This window comes from Manis javanica, chromosome 9 (assembly GCF_040802235.1).
Source record: "Manis javanica isolate MJ-LG chromosome 9, MJ_LKY, whole genome shotgun sequence".
Taxonomy (NCBI): Eukaryota; Metazoa; Chordata; class Mammalia; order Pholidota; family Manidae; genus Manis; species Manis javanica.
Genome location: NC_133164.1, coordinates 34,574,951 through 34,588,516, shown reverse-complemented (window position 1 = coordinate 34,588,516; position 13,566 = coordinate 34,574,951). Strand labels below are relative to the sequence as shown.

The 13,566-nt window shown below is 33.9% G+C and overlaps 1 non-coding gene across 1 annotated transcript; it reads left to right on the top strand.

The window, feature by feature from the left end:
• Positions 1-636: 636 nt before the first annotated feature.
• LOC118973423 (U6 spliceosomal RNA) lies at positions 637-740 on the top strand. The gene has a single exon (XR_005062735.1). It is a non-coding gene; the product is annotated as a U6 spliceosomal RNA (small nuclear RNA).
• The last annotated feature ends 12,826 nt before the right edge of the window (positions 741-13,566 follow it).

Here is a 13,566-nt window from a genome sequence, read left to right as displayed (position 1 = left end):
GGCTAGGTTTGTGGAACAGTGGAGAATCGTAGAGGAATATCGTAGGTTAAAGAGTATGAGGTGATTGTTGTAACTAGGGAAAACTTAGCAAGGTCTGTTAGTTAGTATTCTTCTTTTTCTTCAAGAAAAGGATATGCCTTTTCTCTAGGGATATGGAAGGCATCTCTCACTTAAAATTTTTATGACATTTCAGGAAAGGGTAAAGAGTAGGGAAGAGGAGGTCAGAGTCATCTCTTGCCTCTGGCATTTCTTCACACTCCTTCAGCTTATAATATTCAGTGTATCAGGGTGCTGTATTTTGCAGTAAATGTCCTGAACCTCTTCAAAAACTATATTTTTCCTAGTGTTACATAGATATTGAATACTGGGAGATTTAATGTGGGATTTTTTTAACTAAAATACAGCAATAATGTTGATAAATATTAAAACCAGTTATTCTCAGGAAATTACTATATCTTTTAATAAAACAACTTTAGGAGTCCAGAAGGATTATCAGAGTTGCCTAATAAACATTATACAACTGATTTTGTTTTGACAAACTGAAAATGTTAATGATAGATGTGCCTTTTAAATGCCAACATCATAACTTTAATGGGAATTTCAGGCTTGTTACCCCTTTTAAAGACTACCATTAGGTTACTCTCTTTGGCAGCACAGACATTAAAATTACAATGTTATAGAGATTAGCATGGCTCCTGCACAAGGATGACACTCAAATTTGTACAGTTTTCAGTATATTTAAAGTAATCAAAACAGTACTGTACAGGTACAAGAACAGACCCATAGATAAGTGGAACAGAAAAGAGAGCCCAGATATAAACCCACACATATATAGTCAATTAATCTATAATAAAGGAGCCATTAAAATACAATGGGAAAAAGACAGACTTTTCAATAACTGGTGTTGAAAAAACTTGACATCAATATGCAATAGAATAAAGCTGGATTACTGTCTAACTCCATACACAAAAGTAAGCTAAAAATGGATCAAAGACCTGAATGTAAGATGTGAAACCATAACATTCTTAGAAGAAATATAGACAAAAATCTCCTGAATATAAGCATGAGCAATTTTTTCCTGGACATATCTCGGGCAAAGGAAACAAAATAAAAAATAAATAAGCGGGACTATATCAAACTAAAAAGCTTCTGTACAGCAAAAGACACCATCAACAGAACAAAAAAGATAACCTACATTTTGGCAATGATTTATCTGGTAAGTGATTTTTTGGTAAATGATTTATCTGATAAGGGGTTAACATCCAGAATATATAAAGAACTCATACACTGCAACACCAAAAAATCAAATAACCTATTTAAAAAAATGGGTAGTAGACCTGAATGTTTTTCCAAAGAATAAGTGCAGATGGCCAATAGACACATGAATAGATGCACCACATTGCTAATCATAATGGAAATTCAAATTAAAACCACAATGACATATTACCTCACACCAGTCAGAATGGCCACTATGCAAAGGACAAGAAATAACAAGTGATGGAGAGGATGTGGAGAATTTTGAGCCCTCCTACATTGTTGCTGGAAATGTGAATTGGTCCAGCAACTATGGAAAGCATTATGTAGGTCCCTCAACAAACTAAAAATACAAATACCATTTAACCTGGTAATTCCACTTCTAGGAATTGACCCTAAGAAAACAAAATCCCTGGTTGGAAAAAATATATGCACCCCTATGTTAATGCTGCATTATTTACAATAGCCAAAATATGGAACAACCAAAACATCCATCAATAGATGAATGGATAAAGAAGATGTGGTACATATACATAGTGGAATATTATTCAGCCATAAAAAAGACATCCTGCCAATTGTGACAACATGAATGGACCTAGAAGGTATTATGCTAAATGAAATAAGCCAGGTGGAGAAAGACAAATATGATTCACTTATTTGTGTAATCTAAAAACAAAACAAAACAAAATGAAAAAACCATTAATAGACTTATAGACATTGAGAAGAGACTGGTGGTTACCATGGGCAAGGGGTTGGGGTAGTTGGATGGGAAGGGTGATGGGGACAAAGGGGTACAAAAATTCTCAATCATAATATAAGTTGGTCACAGGCATGGTAGTACAGCATTAAGAATATAGCCAGTGATTTTCCAGCATGTTGCTGTGTTGACAGATAGTAAGTACATTAGTTGGGGTGAGGATTTAATAGTATGGGTAGCTGTTGAACCACTGTGCTGTACACTTGAAACCAATATAAGATTGCATCTCAATTACACTTGAATAAAAAGAAGAATCCATTTAGGAAATATCAAGATGAGAAATTTACAAAAAGAACTTAGAGAACCTATAGTATTGAGAAAGATAATTTGGAAAACAATACTATGTCCAGTCTATAAATATCACAGCTCTTTCCCTAAGATTGCTGTTAGGGTTTCAATGATAATTACATGTTTCATATTGTCTTGCCAGTGGGTTTCAGCTCTGGGCAAGTTTGCTATAGATTCAGTGTGACCAAAGAAAATGACAGCAAAATGTTCTTGGGGTGAAAGGTTAATACACAACTTTATTTCCAGGTGGCAGGTCAGTCACTAGAATCCCATTCACTCAGAGTGAGTCTGCATGCAGCAAGCCAGTCTCTGTCTCTGGGCCCCTCTGTCCACACAGCTGTCCTGCACAGCTGTCCTCCAGGCCTCTCTGCACAGTCGTCCCACACAGCTGTCCTTGGGGCCTGTCCTCGGCGCTGCCACCACTCCAGGCTCTGCTGTGCTCTCCTGCAGCCTTGCAGCTCTGCCACCATGTCACACACAGAGTACTTGGCAGATCTCTTTTTATAGAGTCAACAGCCATGTATTGCCCACATGTGTGCAGTGAGCTAGTCAACCATGGCCGGGTGAGAATCCTGGGCACAGGAACTCTCATTTTATCCACAGAGACAATGCTCACCTTTGCAAAGAAACATTAAAGAATCTATCAAGACCTGCAGACTACACCTTAAAGATAGTTTTTGAGGTTTGATCCTTATAATCCTAGGTTTTCTGACACTGGCCATAAATGTACTGCATTGCTAACTCTGGAAGCTTGTGTTCTGTATTCCAGTTAACTTCTCATTCAAGGGAGGGTCACTCCTACCAAAAGAACAAATTGCTGGGCTTCATTAAGCCTACTGTTAAAAAACAAGGCATCAGGCCCAACATAGAGTTGCTTATGCTAAGCCCCATGTTACCAAATGAAGACTTAATCAGAGATTAGGCTCTCCCAGGAATGGAATTTTAAACCAGTCAACAGGAATCACCTGATGAGAACTAGTCAGGCAATCTGCCTGATAGACACCTGCCATCACCTGAAGGAAAGTAACCTTGTAATAACCAACCTGCTTTTTTGCCTAGTATAACTATCTTGTTCCTGCCTCCTTCTGCTTGTAATTGTCTGTCATTTTGTACAGCTCCTCAGAACTACTTTCTGTGTACTGCATTGGATGCTGCCAGATTCAAGTCAGTTTTTGCTCAAATAAACTTTTAAAATATTTAATATGCCTCAGTTTAACTTTTAACACTATATGGAATGTTTGATGAATTATTTTGTGTCTGCACAGATGTAAATGATTGCTTACAAATTTTTCAGTGTGTGCAGAATTCATTTTGAAGCTTCTTTTATAACTATGGATGTCTAATTAATATCTAAGTCAAATTTTTATATGGCTGCCATGTTCTACCAAAAAAAATCACAACAACACACTAAGTATCGCACATCATCAAATTGACAGGGTAGTTCCCAAGACTGCAATTTAAAACTTACTTGTTTTTTTGAGATTTATAGTTTTAACTAGAAAACTGTAAGATAACATAGCTAAATATATAAACAGCATTGAAATGTATAAGAAAAGTCACCTTCCTATATTTTACTATTTTTGTCCCCACCCCTTACAACTCAGAGCTAAGTAGAGAAAGCAAAATACTCTCCCCAATCACATAAGACACCTCACTTGTAGTTAGCCTTTTAGCTTCCCCATGCCACCAAATGCTAACCAGAGCACACTGGAACCCCAGCCCATTTTTTGTTTGTTTGTTTTTTTAAACTATAAAAATTTCCCACTCCTCTTCCTGCCTTGAGATCTTCCAAACTCAAGCAGTGGTGGCTGACTCCTTTGTTTTAGCAAGCTCTTCATAAATAGCCTTTTCTCATTCTCATATGGATGGTCTTCATTTATTATAGATAAAACAAGAATCTGTGTTCCTTATCAGAATATGATTAGAAATAGTGGAATGTAACCAGCACCTCCGAAATGTCCTTAGAATAGTGCTCATGTAGTCAGATATGACCAAAGACTTTTTAATAAACTAAGGTTGACTTTATGGAGCCAGTGCTTCCAAAGCACTTGTGGGAAAACTGGGCTGGTTCTGTCCTACAGGGTTTCTGCCCCTTACAGGTGAGTAAGGGAGTTCACTTTTTTGTAGACCCCACAACATAGAATATTTTGGGGATCTTGAAAAGAGAGAAATTCTTCTAAATTAATAGGTACTATGGAATAAGTGTGATGTGAATAAATATGACTTCTGAGCCTCAAGTGGATTTTAAAAGTTCTGTCTGAGACTTTCCAATCTGAGAGTCCAATAAAGCAAATTTTAAAAAATGGCCCGCATGGTAAATTATCATAGTTACTGTACCCATGAAAGCAATCAGGACCAACCCAATAAAATCAGCCTTTATTTTATAATCAAGAACAATCTTTGTTTAAAATTATTTTTTATCAAAAGGTAGAGGGGAGACTATAGAGAAAACATTTATGTTTCAGTGGAAAACAACCCTTCCTGGCTGTCAAGATTCTGGTCTTATTCACTATCTTTAAGCCATTTTACACCACTTGCTATATTTCATATAATGATGGATTTGCAAAGAAGACTTAATTTTCATCCTGTGGACAAACCAGTTCCAGTACGTACATACAAATATGAGTGGATCTTACCTTGATCAAAATTTCAGTTCTTCCAGTTTCCTTCAGTATCTTCCTACAAGCACCCAAACTATTGTTTCCAGTTTTTCCCTTCCCACCTGACTCTATGTCACTAAGAATTAAAACCTGAGTTGCCATATCCCTACAGAATTCTAGATCACCCTGCACCTGGGCTTTTGTCTCAGGGTATGAAACCCTTTTTGAGGTAATTCTTGATAATGTGATAAAATCCTCAAAAGATTCACTATGACAGCCGACCTTACCTGGGCCAGATTTCCCCTGGACAAGCCTCTGTGAGGGCCTCTGAAGAAGGCTGCAAATGTTTGGGTCATGTCTGCATGACCTTGTACAAGGTTTATGAAGACCGCATGCAACATCATCACCAGGAGCACCAACTTTCTAGATCTAGAGCTTCAGGAAATTCAGTGGACCATGATGAACACCCAGCTGATCCCGGCCGCCACAGAGGGTCCATGCACAGTGGTTAGAAACAAACACATTACATTTGTTTCTGAAATTTCCCTGACATCTTTGTGGTCAACAACCACATTTGAAATGCCGACAAAGAATTTCACAGAATATCTAGAGTTCTCCTGATTCCTCCATGATTTTTCTACACTAACCTCTTAGAATCTATCGTATTAGTGACCCTTGGGTTTCAATTACTGATCCTTTAATACAAGTTTACACACACACATTCTTTTTAGGCATTTCTCTTTTAAGATGCCTGATAAACACGACCTAAAAAGACTGACCTAAGCAACCACCTCTTAACAGAGGATTCAGTTGGTTTTACTGGAGCAATGTAGACAAGAATCTTTAAGAAACCATTTTTTAGATTCGGATTCACTCTACTTAGGAGATTTAGGATTGTCTCCAAATTGTTCATAAGTGAATGGTTATAATCTTGAACAAATGGAGGACTGATGATGTTCAGTTTATTGGAGTCCTATCTTCCTGGAAAGTACATTGAGAAATTTTCCCCATCCACCTGTGTTCTGAGAAATGTCTACCGCAAGGGATCTTCATTCTCTGGGATTTCTAGGAATTAACCACCTCCAACATTCAAATAAAACTCACTGTCATCCTTCATGACTCCTTTGTTTACCTGACTCTATGACCCCTACTTTACTTCTAGTCTTTTGAAATGTCTTCATTAAATGAATATTGCTCCTATTAACCTAAATAAAAATTGCCTAAATAAAATCTTAACTGTAATTGTCCAGTGAATTTTGTCTTTCACAAGACCTGTTTATTAATAAAGTAAATATAATTTGGTGAAAGGTTCGGATATTATGTAGGGTATAAGTATTGAGAGAGAGATTTTTATATATAACTATTTTAAATTTTGGCAACTTACTTTTAGTCTTTTGGGTCAGGAAGTCTTTTTTTTCAACTGTAAAATATTAACTTTGCCCTGACTCTACTAGAAACAAGAGTTATGTCATGATGTATGAAATTACTTGATGACCTAGTTGTTTGCTTAGTTTATATTTAAAAAAATTTTTTTTTCTAATTCCAACCTCATCCTAATATTAACCTGGACTCTGTTAATAGGCATATGTTTCTCAGAAAAGAATAAACTTTGTGAGAAGTTTATTTATAAAATTTCTTCTCTTAAAATGTTTTTAGATTTGTTACACTTACCTTTTGAGTTTGTGCACAATTTCATGCATAGCTACTATTACAGTTCAAAGGCGTTTTTTATTCGTTTTGTTTTCTTTATTCACATTTATCAAGGATTGGCTGAGGGCTAGGCACTCAGCTAACTGGTTTAAATAATTTTAACTGTATACTTACAGTAAGGAAACTCAGGAACAAAAAGGTTAAATAATTTGCTTTTGTTGCATATGTGGAAAAAGGCAGAGCCTGAACATAAGCCTATGTGATCTGAACCTAAATTATAACCTCTTAACCACTAAGAATACTTGCTGAATGCATAAGAAAATGTTTTGTATGTTACTGAGCTTGCTACATATGTAAGGCAAGAAAATAAGTACCTGAAATAAACTAGTAAAACAGTTCATCAGTAATTCCTGCTACTTGAATTTTTATCCATAATTATAGTTCCAAAGAAAGAAAAGTATATTAATAAGTACATATAAAGCTTCTTTTCCTGGAGGCCTTACAGAAGGAGAAAGGCACCCTAAAATTTTCCAAATCAGAGCTACTTAATATTGGTAATGTAAGAGTTCAAGAACATTAATTGTTCTACATTTCCTAAGGATTCCTGAGAATTATTTCTGATCTTCCAAAGAAAGGACCTAGCAGATATACTTTCCTTCTACCAAGACTTAGCAGTCATAGGTATGCAGGGGATGAATGGGAGGTAGTTACAGAAAGAGTATAATGCCTTTCCATATTTCACTACAAGTCTACTTCCGATCCCTCTTCCAGACCTTTCTATCCTTATATATAAGTTTATATGGTAAATCCTTCATCTCCTAAGCAGTTTAATTTTCTCTCATCAACATCTTTTATATCTGGCACTTAAATGTATCTAGCACTTATTCAGGGTATAGGTACTTATTTGTTTATAGCTGTCTTTCTTCTCACTGTTTTAGAAATAAAGAACCATTTGTTATTTAAAATTATACTTCCAACACTGATTTGGGTTCCTGGCATTATAGAAGTTCTTCAGTGAATACAGTTGACCTTTGAACAATGTGGGGATCAGGGAAGATGAACCTCCCCACCAAGCAGTCAAAAATCAACATATAATTTTTGACAGCTCTGAAAACTAACCACTACTAACCTACTGTTGACCATTGAGCAACACTGGTCTGAATTGTGCAGGTCCAATTACATATGCAGATTTTTTCAGTAAATATATTGGAAACATTTTTGGAGATTTCTGACAGTTTGTTCAGATTTCTTTCAACTACAAATGGTGCCATGTACAGTCTGTCAGGATTTGTGTGTGTAAATTTTAATAAATTTTTAACTTTTTATAATATATTTATATATAGTTAAGGTTATAAATGATAGACTAGTATCTGTGTATACCTTATGCATTCATGACATACCTTTTTCTTAAGTTTTTTTCAAATTGTTACAGATCTCCAAAATATTTTCGAATTATTTACTGAAAAAAATCTGTATATAAGTGGACCTGGAGAGTTCAACCCATGTTGTTCAAGGATCAACTGTATTTGATGGATCAATATATTGCATTATGAACATTTAGCATTTAACCTATCTTTATCCTAAAAACTATAGACAATTATTTATTCATTTAACATGAAGCTGTAATATCTATATGCTTACATAATTTCAAATCAACTGAAGAACTGAGATTGAATTGTTATGATAAATGTTCTCTGTAAATTAATAACATAATATATGAATAATAGCATTAGTCCAAAAAAAGTTTTTTGATCACTAAAATAATGTGTTTTATGACCATAGCTGATTAATTCCAGTTGTGAATATTCATCTAGGAATGTGGTATGTTTATTAAAGAAATACATTTTATGCACTAAACCATTTGCTAAGCAACAAACACATAGAAAATTAGAGACTAGCCATCAAAACATAAACATTTTGTTGACTGGTTATTCTATTTCTTTGTTGCTACTCCTCCTGATAGTAGATAGATGCTGTTGATTTACTATGATTTAGAAAAAATAATGTTGCATATTTATATGTTAAAATAAGACATCTCTGACTCTGCAATCACCTTAGCTTTCCTTTTACTATATTCTTTGGTATTACTTTGCTTGTTCAGTTCAGTTGTCAAGCTTTTAGTCTCCATGGTTATTTTTGCAAATGTAATTTAATGAGAAGATCAGAGCAAAAATTCATCAAAGCAGTGCTTGGACATGTAATTTAGCTGTTCTTCCTAATATGTACACTTTATGACCTGTTTCCTAGAACCCTTTAGGAATTCTCTTAATTTTTCAACTAACATCAAACTAGCTTTAGCATAATTCTCACTTTTCAAAGATTTAAATTAGAAAGAAATCCCCTGTAAATATCTTCTATACTAATAAATACCTAAATGTGTATTTGCATCTGCTAATTATTACACACAATTTTTATCTGGTAATAGAAGTGAGGGAAAGGAAGAGATTTTGGACATATCTAAAAACATAGGTATTCAAATGTGTATTATTTAAAAAAAAGACGAACATTTTTGTGTGTGGGCATTGGGGTTAGGGATATAACAATTGTGAATTTCCAATAATTGTATACCAACTCTCTGAATTATTACTAAGCAAAAATAGACTTATTTAAGTATGTTCAAATAGCTTAACAAAGGTAATGTGTTCTAAGTTGGGAGAAAATAGTGGTAGAATACAAATACAAATATTAGGCAAAGATAGTAAATTTTAATGAGTATAACATTATCTCTATTTAATAAAAACTTTTTTTAATTTTACTGTAAGTAATCTAGTGTCCACAATTAGTTTGGTAATTTGAGCTGATATGAAGAATTTTCTCATAATTGTATTTATAATAAAATGGATTGTCAAATCTGTATCACGAATTTCTATTCTTAGTTCTATGATGGGTAGAGTGTCACTGAAAAAATTAGTATATTTAATAGAGAGGTAATGATGAATATATAATACATGAGGAAATACTTTATAAATAATCTTTTTGTTTTTCAGTGACTATGCTTTGTGTTCATAAAAGACAATAGTTATTTTCTAAATAGAATAAAAGTCAACCTTTAAAAATATATCAAAAACAGTATTTTCCTTAATTTTCTAAGTTAAACTTTTGATGTCAGTAGTTTAGTTGTAAATCTATGAAATATTAACAATCCTTTTAAAAGGGACCCTTGATTAACATGTGATCATATAAATTTAAGCTCATTAAATTTCCTTAATTTTTACAGCTTTATAGCTTTATTTTTGTACATTTATAGCTTACTTAAACTGTCTCCAATAATTTAATCTACATTCATAAATATGACATGCTTGTGTTTTAAGCTTGTGAAGTAATTATCCTGACAGAAATCTTTTCAAAATATTAGTCAACTCTGATAAATATATTAAAATGATAAATTCAATTTAGTTTTTAATATTAGTTTGTTCAATAATAAATATTTAATATTAAAACATTGAATATTAGTAAAATAAAAAATAATATTGATACATAATTAAAATTTAATGTTTTAATGTTTATAGACTTTTCTATAGTCACATTTTCTTTTACCCTTCCATATAAAATTCAAGACTAAAATTAATATTACTAAATTAGAATCTTAAGGCAGCTTCTGACTTAACTTCTAACACATAAAAATCTGTTAATACTGTTAAATCAGTTCAACAAGAGGCCATTTAACTGAGGTGGTTCTAGTGCTGTGGCTGCCTATGTAAACAACGTAAAATCTAAGCCTATAAATGCCTTAAATTTAGGAAATCAAAGTGCTAAGGATAACCAAGTACAAATGGCCAACTGGCTTTGAGCTATAGTCAATCAATATTTTCTTTCTTTACTTCTGAACCTTCTCTGAATAAGTCTTTACCCCTGTCAGTGGAATGTTCTTAACCACATTTCTGTTTTGGTGCTTTCCAATTGAAATAGATTTTTTACTCAAATAAACTTTTAAAATATTTAGTATGCCTCAGTTTATCTTTTAACAGTACAAACATTTAAACTGTATCCTGCAGTTTAATACAAAAGACCTTGTTGCTGTGGGTAAATTTTCACCACCATCTGTATATCTAAATTTTCTTCATTTCAAAAGTACAGCTTCCTCAGGAGGCAGGGGAACTGATTTACCCTTCTAAGTAAACTGGGGTTTACTTCCCAAGCACAGTGAATCCACCATTGCAAGAGAATTGAAGTTAGTGAGAATCACTCTGATTGATTACAAACCAGAAATGGAAGCCAGGGATTACATCTGTTCTCTCTAGTTTCAGTAAGACTGAAACGGATTATAAAATAATGGGTATAGAATGAACATAACATCTATTTTCTCTTGCATCTCCTTTTGAAAATTGTAGCTTCTTATAACTGGAACTCTTCTGCTTATCATATGCTGTATTTCACCTAGGCGACTGCTACTTCTCCGCTGGGGCCTGAGGGAAGTCAATAAAATAGTACCCTTCTTCCCCATCAAGTTTCTGAACCAATTAACAAATTAAACAAAGGGAAAACAAATGAGAGCTAAACCATTACTTATATTCATGGTACAGTTTATACAAGAGAACATAGACTAAATATGATAGCCACACAGGACTGCTAACTCTCTACTCGATGCATTCATTGAGAAAGCAGAGAGGAAGACAGAGTATGCAGAGAAAGAATTACGGAAATTTGTGTTTCTCAAAGTTTAACATGTACATTAGGTATTTTGTTATAATGCAGGATCTCGTTTAGCAGCTCTGGATGAATCCCAAATTTGCATCTCTAACAAGCCCCTAGGTGATAGTAAAGTTGCCTATGTAGGGACTAAAGTCTGAACCTAGCCGACTTCTTCTGTAAAGGCTCAGAGACTTTGTGGCTGTATGGTCTCTGTTGCAACTATCCAGCTCTGCAGGTGTAGCTAAAAAGTAGCCACGTTAAGTAGGAAAAGTCATGGCTGTGTTTAAATAACACTTGATTAATAGACACTGGAATTCAAGCTTCAGATAATTTTCATGTGTCTTGAGATATTGTTCTGATTTTTTTCAATTAATTAAAGATGTGAAACCATTCTTATTAGCTCATAGGTCATAAGAAAACAAGAGGGTGGCCATGCCACAGAGTTTATCTTTCATACCATTAGAGCTACATACACAGTTGATGCACTGGAACAGATTATAAATTGTAACTGTACCTTCTAACTTCTAAATGATTTATGATCAGATATTCTTTTGCCATAAAAATGGAGAGACAGATAAGTAAGAAGTTTACGTTATTGATGGCAACATTTATTGATATTTAACAGGATTAAAGAAATGGATTTATACTACACATAAAGGATCTGGACTTGATATTGTGAAAAACATTTGGACTATCTGTGATGGCATCAGCCTATAAACTGTTAAAACAACAACAAAATTCAGCAGGCTGCACTGGGCCTCCATCTCCTGGCTTGCAGACCCACAACCTAGGTCATTGCCTCATCCTGGATCCAGTAGAGAAAAAAATAAAAAGAAAAGCAAACCTCTGGAAGTTAGAAAAACAACTGGAGGAAAAATAGGCTAAAGTCAATTTTAAGAACAAATCCAAATGAAAACTAAAAAGCTTAATCCTCTGTTGAAAATAAGATTTTCCTCCCCTCTTTTTTTCTCAGAGCATCTACTTTAGAAAACTTGTAACTCTGAGTACTTTCTCCTCTCTTTGCAGTGTATTTAAATCCTCCTTTCAAACACTAGATGTGCCTTTTGTCAGCTTTACGACTTAGTAAAGCTAGAACTTCTACCTCTCAGTTCCTGTGGGAGGGTAGGATCCTAACTTTGGTGGGACCCTTGTTCCAAGTGGCAAAATGTCCTGCTGTCATAAAGTTATGAGAAGTGTTTTGCCTCTGGATAAAGCTAATTCACTAACACAGAAAGCTAAGTAGCTATCACCCCAAATACTAGGTAAAGTTAGGAGTAACTATTTGTGACAAAAGGCACTTTCCGGTCCTCTTGCTTGAGAACTAGTTATTGTTTATCTTGAAAACATGCATGTAATGGGTTGTATCTGTTTGGCATATAATGTGTCCTAAATTGGGATCAACTGTATGAGGTTTCTTTCTATCTTTGCAATCTCTTAGCAGGTTACCTATGATGGGCATCACATTCTGGTTTCATGCTTATCAAATAATTAAAGTATTTTTTTCTATTACCTTTGTGGTTAGTTGTTCTGGGTTGGAGAATTTTGTTTTGTTTTGTTTTGAGAATTTATTTTCCCAACAATGTCATGCATCTTCTACATTACTACTAGGTCCACTGTCATTTAGAGGAGTAGTGGATGGTGTAAAACACCAAGAATGTTTACGGAAAAAAGTTTTTTCTTCACGTATCAGTGAAGTAGGGAAGAAGCATTCTTTTAACATATCCATAAGGATTCAGACATTACATCCACAAAGTAAAGTCCTATTTTCACATGTTTCCCATAACATCATTGAAAAGATTTTTCTCAACATTATTGGAGTACAATGTAATCATGCAGAGTTTGTCTTCTTTGATGACTTTGAGCTACTTGGGTGCAGGTAATGTGTGCATAGTGCCCAGTGCATGTAGGGTTTGATACCTGGTTATAGGAATAATAAGCCTATAAAATAAGTGATTTCATTTTCACAGTGTGTTTTTCATATATTCTGAATATATAAATATTTTTGGATGTAGTATGTTGGGTTAATTTTCACTCATTTTCAAGCATAAGAAATGTAAATATCAATAAATTTTCAATTACCAAAAGACACAAATTAATCTAAAAATGATAAATTGGAAATGTTGCAATTATATACATGTTTATGTATGATGTAAATGCATATAAATTTCTGAATTAGAATTTTTCTACATATGAAGTATCTAATTACTGTATCAAATTATAGAAACTTTGAGCAAAAACAATATAAAAAATTTATATAGTCACAAAATAATTTTACAGATGAGAAAACCTTAGTCCATAAGAGGATATGGTAGGCCGTTTGAAATTTCTAGTAGGGTATAGAAATGTTACAGGCTGTTTGTCCAGTTCTTATCTCTACCACAAGAA